This window comes from Mercurialis annua, linkage group LG4 (assembly GCF_937616625.2).
Source record: "Mercurialis annua linkage group LG4, ddMerAnnu1.2, whole genome shotgun sequence".
Lineage (NCBI taxonomy): Eukaryota > Viridiplantae > Streptophyta > Magnoliopsida > Malpighiales > Euphorbiaceae > Mercurialis > Mercurialis annua.
In genome coordinates this window covers 18129351-18145941 of record NC_065573.1, presented here as the reverse complement: position 1 = coordinate 18145941, position 16591 = coordinate 18129351, and positions in this window count along the sequence as shown.

Below are 16591 nucleotides of genomic sequence, written 5' to 3'. Positions count from 1 at the left end.
TCAGAGGCGAACCAGAGTTAGATTGCTTGTCAGGTTTCACGAGAAATAGCAAGCAGTAAGTTTATATTCTATTTACCTCTTTATTAAGAAAATATTATATTTTGTATATGTATATGTATAAACAGCTTTTTAACTGTTTTCGGCATCGTGGATTTCATTTGGAACGTGCTACTCGATGGACATCATCGGGACTGCGTGCGCACCTGTAATGATTATGGTATTGATGTAGGTTTGAGATACGTCTCACCTTAGTGAGGGCACCGGTGGAAGATACGTCTCCTGGGCTCACTATTTATTTTAAGTGATAGTCGGGGATCGGTTATTGAGATACGTCTCACCGACACGGCAATGGATTTAGAATTGTGGTTTAGGGTTTCATTGATAATCCATAATGAAAATGTTTTATCAAACGTTTTAAAGGTTTTTAACTTAATAAATGTAAATGGTTATATAAACTATACTCAGTAAATCTGACCCCGTTGTTTTTTCAAATTTTCCAGGTTTGTGATTTGAGCATTTGGTCGATCTCCGTTTCTTTATTCTCAAAGGTTCTCTATTTATTTTAGAATAAAAGAGTCGAACTATTTTAACTCTTAGACCGCAGTAGTAGTATGAGATTATTTATGTCTTAGTCTTTTACTTATATTTTAGACTATTGTTTGTTGGATTGGTCCAACTATTATTTTATCAGCCTTATCATGATTACAGTGTTTACGGTATTTAATATATTGCCATGTTGTTGGAGATTATTTTGAGATAAGCGTACTTTAAATATATGTTGTTATATGTACTGCTAGACTAGGCTGAAGTCTCGGTTGCCCCCGAGCATGTGGTTTTATGCAGGTACATAACTTTAAATGTGTTGAGATGGTTATCCGCAAGGCTAGCTACGGGTTTTGATACAACCATACCCATACCCTAGCGCCGGTCACGATTCATGAAAATGGGTCGTGACAAACTTGGTATCAGAGCTTTGGTTTCAAACCAAGACCTTTTGCATGTTATGTGTTTATTGTTTTGGCATGATAAGTGGTCGTTGTGTCTTAAGAACTACTGCGGAATTAGGATTCAAGCCTTGTCTTTTGAAACGTCATCTTTTAATTTTTAAAACCTTCTGCCTACACCGATAGGATTGCGTCGAGTCAGCTGTATTATGTTGATTTGATGCTAATATTTTAAATTGTTGTTGTTCACTTGGGTGATTATTGTTGCTTTTGATTTCTCGGGAAATCTTATACTGGTATTTTGTTTAAATTCATACTTAGGTATGATGTTGTTTACCTTATCTTGTTGATGTTGCATTTCACCTGGAAGATAATTTGACTTAGTTGCCTTTAATGATTTTAATAACGCTGGGTTATTTGGTGAGTAGTTTTGACTTTGGCTGAGAACATGGATTATTGAAAATAATATTTCGTTTGGCTTGGGTCTTGTTTCTTGTTTAAATGATTTTGATCGTAAAATCTTGTATCACGTTTTGTGACTTTACGTTGCTGACCACGTATTGGTTTTGTAATTCCTTAAGAAAAATTATTTTTGGTCTAACTGGTGTTTTGACATAAAACTCGGATGAGTAGTCTGAGCATGGTACCCTAAAAGGTGATTTTCATTTCGTTGCCAGTAAAATAATTTTTCTCATATTCAAAACTTACTTTGACTAATGATTCGAAAAGAGTGATTTTTGTAATAAAATTATTTTGAAAGGTGATACTGTTTTGAAGAATTAATATTACTTTTGTGATTTTATCAGGTTGTGGTTTGTTTACACTTTGGTGTCGTTGGTTTCATACTCGATTTGCTAGTTATGGCCGAAGTATGTGTTTTCTAACAGTTTGTTAAAGATTAATTGTTTCCTCACTTAAGTGATGAGTCCTATGTTGCTATTTGGGTGACGTCGAGCTTCCTATTTAGAAAAAATTGAGATTTTATTTTAAGAGCATTTTCCGGATTTAAAAATATTTAGAATACGTTTTATAAACTGTTGTTTGGGGTTTGACTTAGGTCACCCAAATTTAGGAGTTAGGCTTGAAAGTTGTGATGACTCGGCTAACTCGATGGTTTTACGAATTAAGATGCTTGGGTACTTTTAAAGCAATTAACTTGTAAAGGAGGTTTTTTCGGAAGAATTTTTAAAAAAAAAAAAAAAAACCATGAGGCTCAAACTTGGACTTGAAAAGTTTTATGATTGACTTTAAATTTTAAAATGAATTTTTAAGTGCACTCTTATAAGATGATATAATTACAAGTTGATTTTGATACGAAAATTAAAGCTTGTTGTAGCATGTCTTGATTTTGGTCTTTTAAGTATGTTGGGCTGATTTTGCTAAATGTCATGTTTGGTTGAACTATTTTGATTGTTTTTTTTTTTGTTTCTTCGTTTGGAGTAACACGTGTGTAATATCCCGTAAAATTTTAAATTTATTTTGTTAATTTCCGACGTGGTTCCGGATGTATTTTGAGGGGTATTTGAAGTTTCGTAGATTTTCGTGGTTCGATTCGTTTTGGTTCGGTTTTAAAAAAAAATGATTTCTCCTTGGTTTGTGGTTCAACCGAAGTGGTTGAACCACTTCTGGTTAACTCAGGTCTCAAATCGAGACCTGAGTAAATTTTTGTGGTTCTCGTTCGAGAATCCAAGGATTCTCGAACGAGAACCCATTTGTAGGCCTGGTCCCGTTCGAGACCAGGCCCTTTCTCGAACGGGATCAGGCCAAATTTGGCCATTCCCGTTCGGGAACTGGTCTTCCTTTTGGACCCCTTCGCCCAGCCCACTTCATACTCATTTTCGACCCATCTCCTCTCGATATTTAAAGTCGACTTCTAAAGAGAAAATCTTCACCACTCATCACTGAAACCCTAGCCGTTTTCCGCTTGTCATTTCGCTGAGTATCGAAGCTGTTATCATCTTCCAAAGATCGCTGTTCGGTAAGTTTTCTGATTCTTATGATTTCCAGATTTTACTAATGAACGACATTACGTAATTTGGTTCGTTCTCTCTCGTTTCTAGATCGAAATCAAAACCGTTTGATTCCAGACGATCTAGACTCACGTATCTACGTTTCCCCACCTCGTTTTCGTTGAACGGTACGTGATCGACCTCGTTTCCATTCGCCGTACGGTTTCCGTTTTAGAAATGCTATGTTTCTGTTTTGGTTTTTTTGTTTCTGCCGAACCATCCCTTCCTCTTTTGGTTTTGTTTTGCTTGTCTTTTGATTATGGATCCCTTGGCATGATTAGTAGTTATTAGATCAAGCTTTTAGATTGAGTTGTTTCTTCATTGGTTCTCGGATCCGTAGTATTTTGGTTGTTCTTGGTGTCGTATGAAGTTTCTGCCTTTGATTCTTGGTGTTGAATGTTTATGGGTTTGAATTAGGTGATTAGTGTGTTGTTCATTTATAAATTAAGATGCTTTGGTGATGAGGATTGAGATGTGAGCTTAGTTTCAGAATCAAAAATGGTGAATTGGTTGGTTGAGCATGGCGGGGTCTGTTCTTATTTTGAATTGAGAAAGATGGTTAAATTCTCATTTTAATCACCAAAGACTTTAACTTTAATCAACTTAATCCTTAAGGTTAAACTTTAAACTAATAACTTGGGTTTATTTTGAATATAAATTAAATAGGGGAAATGATAGATAATTATAAATTAAGTTAATATAATTACTCGGGTAGTTATATTTATTTTCAAAGGTCGTTTTGTCAAAAGTTGGCTAAATTACAATTTAGCCCCTAAACTTATTTTATAACTTAATTAAGTGGATTTTTGGTTAATAACCTTATAGTTGGTTTTAATTATAAGGAAAAGCAATTAAGTTGATTTTGAATATCAATTTGACTAAAGTACGATTTAGTCCCTTTTTTGGCAAAAGTACGGTTTAGCCCCTAATTGGTTAAAGTACGATTTAGTCCCTAAACTTTTATTAACTTAAAATGATTAAGTTTTTGATTTGTAACTTGGGTTACTTTGAATTGAAGTTATTGAGTTCCGCTTTTAAAATGGTTTATTATTTTATGGAATTATTTTATAAATATAAACTCGGGTTTATATTTGATAAACGTTTTGAATCGGGTTAGACTTGGGTCACCCGACAAGTGAGGTTGGCTTGGTAGTTTGTGATAACTCGGCTAACCCACTATTTGGAAATTATTTATTATTTAAAGTTTTTTTTAAATAATATTTATATATTGGATTTTAAGCGGGAACTCAATAGACTTATATTAATTGAGCTTTATTACCTTTTTGATATAATTGTGTTACTTTGGATTGTTTATTTACTACGTGTTGATTGTGCTAGTCTTATGTGGTGTCTAGTACTCTTTATAGTTAGGGTCTGATTTTAATAATTATTTTATTTGTCTAGACTCGTCTACTGTTCGTGCTTCAGAGGCGAACCAGAGTTAGTTGCTTGCCGGTATTTCACGCGGATTAGCAAGCAGTGAGTTTATATTTACTATTTACCGCTTTATTAAGTAAATTGTTATTTTAATATTAAATATATATACTGTACGTATATTTCGAACTGTTTTTATATTATGGCTCTTAGTTGGAACGTGCTACCTAATGGGCATCATTAGGACTACGTGCGCACCGGTATTGATCTGGGTAAGGTATATATGGAAATGTGGTAACTCGGTGTGAGCATAGCTCTCGGGACCAGGTAGAGTAACTCGGTGTAGCTCAGCTCTCGGGACTCTGGTATAAGTGTGGTCGGTGGTAACTCGGTGTAGCTCAGCTCTCGGGACCAGACCTATTGGATTATGATTATTATTTAGAATTGTGGATTAGGGTTCCAACTATTATCTGTAATATCGTTATTAAATGTTTTAAACGTTTTAAAGGTTTTCCACTTAATAAATGTAAATAGTGGTATGAACTCATCTCAGTATATTTGACCCCGTTGTTTTCCCAATTTTTCCCCAGGGTTATGATCTGAGAGAGTCTGGTGATCTCCGCATTTACTTTTCCTCGGAGGTTCCTTTTATTTTAATAAAACTGTAAAACTGTTTTATTCTTAGACCGCAGTAGTAACTAGACGTCTTTGTTATTATTATATATTTTGTCGGATTGGTTCGACTGGTTATATTGCTTTGGCATGTTATATTATTTATATTGGTTGTGATAAATCTATTTTAGACTCAGAATTGAATAAGCATGTTATATTAACTGTTGATTATTATAACTGCTAGTTTAGGTTGAAGTCTCGGTTGCCCCCGAGCATTGGTTTTCTGCAGGTTTATGTGTTTATGAATTAATTGGAAGGCTAGCTACGGGTTTCGGTACTTCATTACCCATACCCTAGCGCCGGTCGCGATTCATGAAAATGGGTCGTGACAAACTTGGTATCAGAGCTTTGGTTTCAAACCAAGGCCAATTGCTTGCTATGTGTTTACTCTGTTAAGTATGGTTGTGTCTTAGGAACTACTGCGGATATAGGTTTCTGTCATGTCTTTTAAAACCGTCATCTTTTGATTTTAAAAACATTCTGCCTACACCAATAGGATTGCGTCGAGTCAGTCATTGTATATTGATTTGATGTTGTTAATTGTTAATTTTATTTCACTCTGGTGAACATTTTATTGCTGTTGATTTCTTGGGAAATCCTATATGTTGTTTGTTTTGTTCATACTTGGGTATGAAATATCTGTTATTTAAATTGTTGTTGTTCAATCTTAGGATATGGACAATGTTATTCGTACTCGTGCTCGTGCTGCGGCAGAGCAAGAAGCTGTGGCTGATGATGCGATTTCCATGGAAGTCGATCAGAACGTACCACCAGTTCAGGCTAATGCTGGACGTGGTCGAGGTGGAGGTGCTGGCAGAGGTAGAGGTGCTGGTAGAGACAGAGGAGCTGGTGCTGGTAGAGGTGGAGCTAGAGGACGCGGTGCAGCAGGTGTTCAGGCACCGAATGTGCAGCAGGCACCAGAGGTGCAGCAAGCACCAAATATGCAAGCGTTCGATTTCACTACTTTCTTGGCTGGCGTTGTCGAGATGCAGAACAATCAGGCTCTACTGCAGAATCAGTGTAATATACTGGGTCAGTTAGCGCAGCAACAGCAATCTCAGGTTGGTGCTGTAGCTGGTATTGGTGGACTTGCTGGTGTCGGTCATATTCCAACAGACAGAGAGTTGGTGATGACCTACTTGAAGTTGAATCCGACTTCTTTTGATGGTACTGGGGATGCTCTTGACTTTTTGGAGGAATTTGAGTACAACGGTCAGAGGATTCAAGCGTCTGATCGTCAATCAGTGATGCTTGTGGAAATGTCGCTGAAGGGTCCAGCTAAGGATTGGTATCGCGATAACATCAGGCCAGTTATGGATACTTTGCCTTGGGCGGATTTTGTGATCAGGTTCAGAGGTTACTATCTACCCTTCTCTGTTACTGAGAGTTTCAGAGAAAAGCTGCTCACTTTGAAGAAGGGGGATAGATCGGTGACAGACTATACTACTGAGTTTGTACGTTTGGGACGGTTTGCTACAGATCTACAGGGTGATCAAGAGCGAGTGAACGACCGTTATATTAGGGGTTTAGGCTCGGAGTTTCTCCCTTTGCTGATAGGGACAAACATGGAGTTTGCCCGGTTAGTGGATAGTGCGCGGCGGATGGAGAATTCGATGGTTCAGTTTGGGACGATCTCTGACCCTTTCCAGAATCAGAAGGGAAAGAGTGACATTCCTAGTGGGGGGCAGCAGGCCCCAGTGCAGCATGGTAGTGGGAACTACTACAGTGGCTCTTCTCAGGCCAACAGGGGGAGTCGACGGACTCACAACAAAGGGAGGCATAGTGCCAGGAGTGCTCCGTACAGTTCCAGTAGCAGTGGGAGCAACCGTGGTTCAGGACGCGGGTACAGTGGTGGATCGAACATTCCGTTCTGCCAGAATTGCAGACGTAGGCATTATGGTCAGTGCCAGTTAGCTCCTGGAGGTTGTTTCACTTGTGGCCAGCCGGGTCATTTTTCTAGGGAGTGTCCGACATCTGGGCAGCAGATGTCTAACTCCAGTGTGGCGCAGTCATCTTATCAGCAGCAGAGACCTGCGTTTACACAGTCTGTAGGGTACTCTCAACCTGCAGCATCTTTTGGTGGCCAGCGGGGCCGTGGTTCTGGTGGCAGAGGTTTTGGTGGCCGTGGTAACGGCGGTAGAGGTTCCAACGGTTATGGTACTGGACAGAGTTCGCAGCAGCAGCCGCAGGGTCAGGCCAGAGTGTTCGCACTTACTCCTCAGGATGCGCGTGCATCAAACGTTGTGGTGCAAGGTACCATCCCGATTTCTTTTACTGATGCTTTGGTATTATTTGATGCGGGTGCGACCCATTCGTTTGTTTCTACTTGTTTTGCTGGGAAATTGGGTAGAGCACCATCTGTTTTGAGCGAACCTCTAGCCGTGTCTACACCTTTGTCTGAAGGTGTAGTAGTGGACGTTGTTTATCCTTCGTGTCCAGTGGTTATTCAGGGTAGAGAATTATGTGCTGATTTGATTGTACTTGACGTTCTTTCTTTTGATGTTATCTTGGGGATGGACTGGTTGTCACGCCATTATGCTTCTATTGACTGTCGAGGGAAGTCAGTCGAGTTCAGGATTCCAGGTGATCTACCTTTTTCCTTTCAGGGAGAAAAGGCAGAGACACCTAAGAATCTGATTTCCGCCATCAAGGCGAAGCGGATGTTAGGCAAGGGTTGCCAGGGTTTTCTTGCTGTGGTTCGTGATTTGGAGACTAGTAGTGGTGATATGCATAGTGTTCCGATAGTGAATGAGTTCACTGATGTGTTTCCAGAGGAATTGCCTGGATTACCACCTGATCGTGATATTGAGTTTTGCATTGATGTGGTTTCTGGTACAGCTCCGATTTCGATACCGCCGTATCGGATGGCTCCTGCAGAGCTGAAGGAGTTAAAGGACCAGTTACAAGAGTTGTTGGATAGCGGGTTCATCAGACCGAGTACTTCTCCGTGGGGTGCTCCAGTTCTGTTTGTAAAGAAGAAAGATGGTTCCTTTCGACTGTGTATCGACTACAGACAGTTGAATAAGGCTACTGTCAAGAACAGATATCCTCTTCCTCGCATCGATGATCTGTTTGATCAGTTGCAGGGTGCGAAGTGTTTTTCCAAGATTGATTTGAGGTCTGGGTATCATCAGCTACGGATCCGTGATGCAGATGTGCCTAAGACTGCTTTTCGGACTCGTTATGGACACTTTGAGTTTCTGGTTATGTCCTTTGGTCTGACGAACGCACCAGCAGCATTTATGGATATGATGAACAGAGTGTTCAAGCCGTTTTTGGATCAATTTGTTATCGTCTTCATTGATGACATTTTGATCTATTCTCGGAGTGAGGAGGAGCATGCTTATCATTTGAGGACTATACTACAGACGTTGCGTGAGCATCAGTTGTACGCTAAGTTCTCAAAATGTGAGTTCTGGTTGGATCAGGTTACCTTTCTAGGACACGTGGTGTCGAAAGATGGGATCAAGGTTGATCCGAAGAAGATTGAGGCGGTCATGGATTGGCAAAGGCCAAGGTCAGTTACCGAGATCAGAAGTTTTCTGGGTTTAGCTGGCTACTATCGTCGGTTCGTGCAAGATTTCTCCAGAATATCTGCACCTTTGACTAAACTGACACAGAAGGGTGTCAAGTTTGAGTGGACTGACAAGTGCGAGGCGAACTTTGAGAAGCTCAAGGAGATTTTGACTACAGCTCCGGTTTTGGCATTGCCTTCTGGCATTGACGGTTTCACAGTGTATTGTGATGCGTCTCGGATTGGTTTGGGTTGCGTTCTGATGCAACATGGACAGGTGATTGCCTATGCTTCCAGACAGTTGAAGAAGCATGAGGTGAATTACCCTACTCATGATTTAGAGTTGGCAGCTGTGGTTTTTGCACTGAAAATCTGGAGGCATTATTTGTACGGTGCTACTTGTGAGATTTTCACTGATCATAAGAGTCTGAAGTATATCTTTGATCAAAGAGAATTGAACTTGAGACAGAGGAGGTGGTTAGAGTTACTGAAAGACTACGACTGTACTATTCAGTACCATCCTGGTAAGGCTAATGTGGTAGCCGATGCGTTGAGTCGCAAGTCTTCGGGCAGCTTGGCTCATATTTCTGAGATTGGGCGTAGACCCATGGTTAGAGAGTGGCACAGTTTGATAGCTTCGGGCTATGGTTTTCAGATTTCTCAGACTGGTTGCTTGTTAGCACAGTTGCAAGTGCAACCTGTTTTGATTGATCGGATTAAAGCTTTACAAGCTGAGGATTCACAGTTGAAACGGATTATTGAGGAGGTTCAGCATGATGGAAATCCTGAGTTTACTTTTGTGGATGGTGTTCTGAGACATGGTTCGAGATTGTGTGTTCCGGATTCAGATGGTTTGAGGGACGAGATTCTGGAAGAAGCGCACAAGTCTGCTTATAGTGTTCATCCGGGTTCTACTAAGATGTACCATGATCTTAAGGGTACCTACTGGTGGAGCGGGATGAAGAAGGATGTCGCTGAGTATGTTTCTAAGTGTCTGACGTGCCAGCAGGTGAAGCTGGAGCATCAGAGACCATTTGGCTATTTGCAACCACTACCTATTCCAGAGTGGAAGTGGGAGCGGATTGCTATGGATTTTGTGGTTGGTTTACCACGTACTCGACAGGGATACGATTCCATTTGGGTGATAGTTGACCGTATGACCAAGTCAGCTCATTTCCTTCCGATTAAGGTTTCGTATACTGCTTCGAGGTTGGCTCAGTTGTACATCGACAGGATTGTCAGTCTGCATGGTGTACCGGTTTCTATTGTTTCAGACAGAGGTTCTGTGTTTACTTCGAGGTTCTGGAAAGCGTTACAGGAATCCTTGGGTTCTCGGTTGGATTTCAGTACAGCTTTTCATCCTCAGACTGACGGTCAGTCTGAGAGGACTATTCAGACGTTGGAGGATATGCTCAGGATGTGTGTTCTCGATTTTCAGGATAGCTGGGATACTCATTTGCCGTTGATTGAGTTTTCTTATAACAACAGTTACCACGCGAGTATCGAGATGGCGCCGTATGAGGCTTTGTACGGGCGCAAGTGTAGATCTCCTATCTGTTGGGAGGAGATCGGAGAGCGTAAACTCTCGGGAGCGGAGATTATTCAGATTACCTCAGAGAAGGTACCGTTGATTAAGCGGAGGTTAGAGACTGCTTTTAGTCGGCATAAGAGTTATGCTGATCCGAAGAGGAAAGACATTGAGTTCCAGGTTGGTGATTTCGTATTTCTTCGGGTTTCGCCTATGAAAGGCGTGGTTCGTTTTGGTGTCAAGGGAAAGTTGGCACCGAGGTATATTGGCCCATATGAGATTTCGGAGAGGATTGGAGCTGTGGCTTATCGTCTGGTTCTACCGCCAGACATGTCGTTAGTACATCCTGTGTTTCACGTTTCTATGTTGAGAAAGTGCATTTCTGATCCTTCACACGTGATTGTGCCCCAGAGTGTTGAGATTGACCAGGAGCTGTCCTATGAGGAACAGCCAGTTGAGATTGTTGATACGCAGGTGCGTAAATTGCGGAACAAGGAGATTCCGATGGTCAAAGTTCTCTGGCGCAATCATTCTGTAGAGGAGTGTACTTGGGAGACCGAGTTGGATATGCGGAATCGCTATCCTTTTCTATTTCCGTGAGGTACAATATCTTGATTTCTGTGACCTTTATGATTTTTGCTTGTGTTACGTGTTGTTCTGATGGTAATTGCTTATCGTGTTAAATTCGAGGACGAATTTTTAATTAGTTGGGGAGAATGTAATATCCCGTAAAATTTTAAATTTATTTTGTTAATTTCCGACGTGGTTCCGGATGTATTTTGAGGGGTATTTGAAGTTTCGTAGATTTTCGTGGTTCGATTCGTTTTGGTTCGGTTTTAAAAAAAAATGATTTCTCCTTGGTTTGTGGTTCAACCGAAGTGGTTGAACCACTTCTGGTTAACTCAGGTCTCAAATCGAGACCTGAGTAAATTTTTGTGGTTCTCGTTCGAGAATCCAAGGATTCTCGAACGAGAACCCATTTGTAGGCCTGGTCCCGTTCGAGACCAGGCCCTTTCTCGAACGGGATCAGGCCAAATTTGGCCATTCCCGTTCGGGAACTGGTCTTCCTTTTGGACCCCTTCGCCCAGCCCACTTCGTACTCATTTTCGACCCATCTCCTCTCGATATTTAAAGTCGACTTCTAAAGAGAAAATCTTCACCACTCATCACTGAAACCCTAGCCGTTTTCCGCTTGTCATTTCGCTGAGTATCGAAGCTGTTATCATCTTCCAAAGATCGCTGTTCGGTAAGTTTTCTGATTCTTATGATTTCCAGATTTTACTAATGAACGACATTACGTAATTTGGTTCGTTCTCTCTCGTTTCTAGATCGAAATCAGAACCGTTTGATTCCAGACGATCTAGACTCACGTATCTACGTTTCCCCACCTCGTTTTCGTTGAACGGTACGTGATCGACCTCGTTTCCATTCGCCGTACGGTTTCCGTTTTAGAAATGCTATGTTTCTGTTTTGGTTTTTTTGTTTCTGCCGAACCATCCCTTCCTCTTTTGGTTTTGTTTTGCTTGTCTTTTGATTATGGATCCCTTGGCATGATTAGTAGTTATTAGATCAAGCTTTTAGATTGAGTTGTTTCTTCATTGGTTCTCGGATCCGTAGTATTTTGGTTGTTCTTGGTGTCGTATGAAGTTTCTGCCTTTGATTCTTGGTGTTGAATGTTTATGGGTTTGAATTAGGTGATTAGTGTGTTGTTCATTTATAAATTAAGATGCTTTGGTGATGAGGATTGAGATGTGAGCTTAGTTTCAGAATCAAAAATGGTGAATTGGTTGGTTGAGCATGGCGGGGTCTGTTCTTATTTTGAATTGAGAAAGATGGTTAAATTCTCATTTTAATCACCAAAGACTTTAACTTTAATCAACTTAATCCTTAAGGTTAAACTTTAAACTAATAACTTGGGTTTATTTTGAATATAAATTAAATAGTGGAAATGATAGATAATTATAAATTAAGTTAATATAATTACTCGGGTAGTTATATTTATTTTCAAAGGTCGTTTTGTCAAAAGTTGGCTAAATTACAATTTAGCCCCTAAACTTATTTTATAACTTAATTAAGTGGATTTTTGGTTAATAACCTTATAGTTGGTTTTAATTGTAAGGAAAAGCAATTAAGTTGATTTTGAATATCAATTTGACTAAAGTACGATTTAGTCCCTTTTTTGGCAAAAGTACGGTTTAGCCCCTAATTGGTTAAAGTACGATTTAGTCCCTAAACTTTTATTAACTTAAAATGATTAAGTTTTTGATTTGTAACTTGGGTTACTTTGAATTGAAGTTATTGAGTTCCGCTTTTAAAATGGTTTATTATTTTATGGAATTATTTTATAAATATAAACTCGGGTTTATATTTGATAAACGTTTTGAATCGGGTTAGACTTGGGTCACCCGACAAGTGAGGTTGGCTTGGTAGTTTGTGATAACTCGGCTAACCCACTATTTGGAAATTATTTATTATTTAAAGTTTTTTTTAAATAATATTTATATATTGGATTTTAAGCGGGAACTCAATAGACTTATATTAATTGAGCTTTATTACCTTTTTGATATAATTGTGTTACTTTGGATTGTTTATTTACTACGTGTTGATTGTGCTAGTCTTATGTGGTGTCTAGTACTCTTTAGAGTTAGGGTCTGATTTTAATAATTATTTTATTTGTCTAGACTCGTCTACTGTTCGTGCTTCAGAGGCGAACCAGAGTTAGTTGCTTGCCGGTATTTCACGCGGATTAGCAAGCAGTGAGTTTATATTTACTATTTACCGCTTTATTAATTAAATTGTTATTTTAATATTAAATATATATACTGTACGTATATTTCGAACTGTTTTTATATTATGGCTCTTAGTTGGAACGTGCTACCTAATGGGCATCATTAGGACTGCGTGCGCACCGGTATTGATCTGGGTAAGGTATATATGGAAATGTGGTAACTCGGTGTGAGCATAGCTCTCGGGACCAGGTAGAGTAACTCGGTGTAGCTCAGCTCTCGGGACTCTGGTATAAGTGTGGTCGGTGGTAACTCGGTGTAGCTCAGCTCTCGGGACCAGACCTATTGGATTATGATTATTATTTAGAATTGTGGATTAGGGTTCCAACTATTATCTGTAATATCGTTATTAAATGTTTTAAACGTTTTAAAGGTTTTCCACTTAATAAATGTAAATAGTGGTATGAACTCATCTCAGTATATTTGACCCCGTTGTTTTCCCAATTTTTCCCCAGGGTTATGATCTGAGAGAGTCTGGTGATCTCCGCATTTACTTTTCCTCGGAGGTTCCTTTTATTTTAATAAAACTGTAAAACTGTTTTATTCTTAGACCGCAGTAGTAACTAGACGTCTTTGTTATTATTATATATTTTGTCGGATTGGTTCGACTGGTTATATTGCTTTGGCATGTTATATTATTTATATTGGTTGTGATAAATCTATTTTAGACTCAGAATTGAATAAGCATGTTATATTAACTGTTGATTATTATAACTGCTAGTTTAGGTTGAAGTCTCGGTTGCCCCCGAGCATTGGTTTTCTGCAGGTTTATGTGTTTATGAATTAATTGGAAGGCTAGCTACGGGTTTCGGTACTTCATTACCCATACCCTAGCGCCGGTCGCGATTCATGAAAATGGGTCGTGACAACGTGAGATAAATTAATTCATGTGGTCATGGATGGCTTACCTTGTTGTATGGTCTTAATTTGTGAGTAAGATATTTGTTTAGACCCCAGTTGTCTTTGTCTTCATTTTTAGTTTCGATGGATTTGGTATTTTGTTTGTGAGTCGAAATCTTTGGGTTTCGATATCGAGGAAGTTCTGGAAATTTTTTTTCCTTTCCTTGGAACGGTTGGTGGTTTCTGTATATACTAGAAAAGGATATTGGAAATCCTGACCCGAGAGGATAAAACGGTGTATTTAATACGCTGGTGTTTTCATTAAATTGATTAGGTGTGATGCAGGAACTGGTGGTAAATTTTGTGGAAATGTATGTGATCTGTTGTTTTCTCTGAATTAAGTTTCAGTTTATTTGGAGTTTTATTGGATATTACTTTATGCTTATGTGTTTTAGTGGAGATATTGTTTTGATTTGTTTTGGTGGTAACATAGAAATTTTAACATAATTCTAACATCAATAAATGATGCAAAATTGGAATAAATTCACATATTTAAATGAACCATGAAAAAATAATAAATATATCCATGATATTATAACGTAGGTTATTGTTATCATGTTATTGATATGGTGAAATATTACTAACTATATCCATAAATGGCGTGATAGAAAAAGTCAATATAAGTATTGTTTATTTGGTATGATGCCAAAATCAAATCATTCATACATATTTAATTGTTAAGAAATGTTTAATTTTGTGAATTTTTGTTTACAGTATATAAAACTAACAATATATGCAAAACAAGAATAAGTAATAATAAATAGACAAAGGCAATAAAAGAAAATTCTAGGATTAACGGCGAAGCAGAATTTGAATATATTCACACGTTGAAATTAAGTATGAATAAAAATCAACTATGTCCATCATATGAGGAAAGGGATCTTAAATAAATTAGCTAATTATGGTAAAATATTTAGTATAAATAAAATGGAAGGAGAAATTAAAAATCAGCGATCACCATTTGACATTATTAGATTCTAAGAATCACAAATAAAAGTTAAAGACCATTTAAAGTTGCCTTTTCAATCTATGGCAATTTCCAAGAAATTTGTCATAATTTTCTATTTGGTGATTGTGGCATGTAGTTTTATGGAAAATGAAGTAAGCGGTGAAAATGTTGGTAATGGAGCTGTCGGCAAAAATAAACCACCAAAATGTAGCTCAACAGATCCTTCCGGATGTAAGGAACAAAACGCTAATCCATGGCAAAGAGGCTGTAGTCAAACTAAAAATTGCCGCAATGTTGATCCTCCTCCTGGACATGGCAAGGAAACGAACAATGGCAAAGGGCCAAGAAGAGCGGGTGGTCACTTTTGAAACTTTCACTTCATGAATTCTTCAAAATTATTCTCTTAATATCTAATGAAAATGTTGGTTGATCAATTTATATTCTCCATCAACTGTTTACTTTTTAATAAAACAATAGAATCAAATGTTCTTCTCATTCCTTTTATTAAAATTCTATCTCTCTCTCTCTCTCTCTCTCTCTCTCTCTCTATATATATATATATATATATATATATATATATATATATATATATACACACACACACACATACACACAGACTATATATAATACCAGTGATGGGGTCTCATTCATATTTACGTCAATTGTCACGACCCAAAATCGAGGACCGCAGGGAACGGGAGTGGCTGCTCCGGAACCCGTAGCAAGCCTAAAAACCACTAAGAATTTTTCGCGGATCGATCACGTAAACTTACATAAAACTTTTAAGGAAAAACCTCGTAAAAATGATAAGTTATAAACGTTGAAAACGATCTTTAAAATCTGATGCATAAACGATACGGACCAAGGTCTTACTGTGCAATAACACGATCAAGCATTGCCTTGTCCAAACATACATCCTAATAAACTTAACCAATTCCAACATATGCAATTGGAAAAATAATCAAACGGTTATAAAGTGCAGTTTTCAAATCAAAACTTTATTCATATAAACAAGCACTCTGTTAAACCCCTCAAGCTCCGGATCCCACTATCAGTTGCCTCGTCGGATCTAGTTCAAAAATCGATACAAAATGCAATTAAAATTAGAATTAATTACATATAAAATCATGACCTTTACACCAAGTTTTAAAAATAACATTACCTTTAAAACGTGTCAATTATAGACACCACCTTTCATTTTTTTTCAATTTCATCATGGGCACATTTTTTGGTGAAATTTTGTTCACTTGGACAGCCGATGGGTCTACCACGTGTCATGCCATGTCAGCAAAAATGCCACTAAAAATCGCCGATGTTATTTTTGAAAAAAAATGAAAGGTGGTGTATATAATTGACACGTTTCAAAGGTTATGTTATTTTTGAAACTTGGCTCAAAGGTCATGATTTTATTTGTAATTAACCCTTAAAATTAATTCTAAGCTAGCGACATTCTAGACTTAAAACTCAAAACGAATTAATTACGTAATATCGTGTCGAACTCGTATCAATATAAAATTAATAATCTGTAGCTTAGCAATTCCGTCCGTTAAGTAACATTTTCCAAATGTTATTTAATTAGCTATCCAAACTAGTTAAAATAAATTAATTATCGAGCTCATACGATAATAAATTTACTAAATTACTTTTCTTATTTTTATAATTTACTTTATCTCAAGACATTATATCTCAATTTCAATAGGTTACATCAGTCCCCACAAGTATAGCATAGTAAAAAGAATATTATAATTTTATATGATAGCCATATGTTCGATATATCTCCCCCTCGTTGTAATGGGAAAGAAATAAATTACATAAGTTCAGATTAGAGGTGATATCCAAAATTTACTAACTTGTACCATTAACTTTATTCACTACGATTTCTTTAAAGAATTTGTAATATAAGATTTTCAGTTTT